The sequence below is a fragment of the Orycteropus afer genome, unplaced genomic scaffold, assembly GCF_000298275.1.
Source record: "Orycteropus afer afer isolate SDZICR_OR568_19922 unplaced genomic scaffold, OryAfe1.0 scaffold00134, whole genome shotgun sequence".
Taxonomy (NCBI): Eukaryota; Metazoa; Chordata; class Mammalia; order Tubulidentata; family Orycteropodidae; genus Orycteropus; species Orycteropus afer.
In genome coordinates this window covers 3,333,996-3,334,712 of record NW_006921721.1, presented here as the reverse complement: position 1 = coordinate 3,334,712, position 717 = coordinate 3,333,996, and the positions used below count along the sequence as shown (strand labels likewise).

The 717-nt window shown below is 45.5% G+C and overlaps 1 protein-coding gene across 1 annotated transcript in view; it reads right to left on the bottom strand.

Moving 5' to 3' along the window:
- Positions 1-717, bottom strand: part of FAM124A (family with sequence similarity 124 member A) — a 203,390-nt gene that overhangs the window by 54,955 nt on the left and 147,718 nt on the right. The window lies entirely within an intron of this gene.

The window sequence follows — 717 nt, the reverse complement described above, 5'->3', positions numbered from 1 at the left end:
TGTTAGATAGATAGAGATAAGTATTGATTTGGGTGAAGAGAAGGGCAATGTACCAAATGTGAGTGATCAATATGGTGGCATTGAAGAAGAGAAAGCCAGAGAGGTACATGGGAGGTACAGACAACAAAAATGAATCCTTTTGCACATACAGTACTGTGTTGTCAGTGAAGGCAAACATGGGTATACGGGTGGATAGCTGGGTGGACAGACGGGAGGACAGGCTGAACTAGTAGGTATGTCTATGAAGCAGGGAGTGTACCTAAGAACATGTATAGGGTTGCAGACACTGGTTCTATATGTTTATGTGTATGATCTGAATCCCCAGTTGTACAGTAGATCTGACAAGGGGCAAGGTGGTAGTCACTGCTTGGTCACAGCCAGCTACCCAGAGGGACTGAATAGTTGAACCTGTGGGCTCGGGAGCACAGTCACAGCGGACATCAAGCTCAACTGGCATAACATACTACACAAAACATTGTTCCACCTCCTACTGTGGTGAGTAGCGACTGTGATCTTAAAAGTTTGCGAGCTGCCATCTAGATGCAATGATGGGTCTCTCCTCATCCAGAGCAAAGAATAATGAAGAAAACCAAAAATGCATGGTTACAATCAGTCCTAGTGACTGGTACACCATCCAATCTGCAGCCTATACGACTATGAGACCAGAAGAATTAGATGGTGCCCATCTACCGATGTCAACCCCTTGGAAGGGGATCT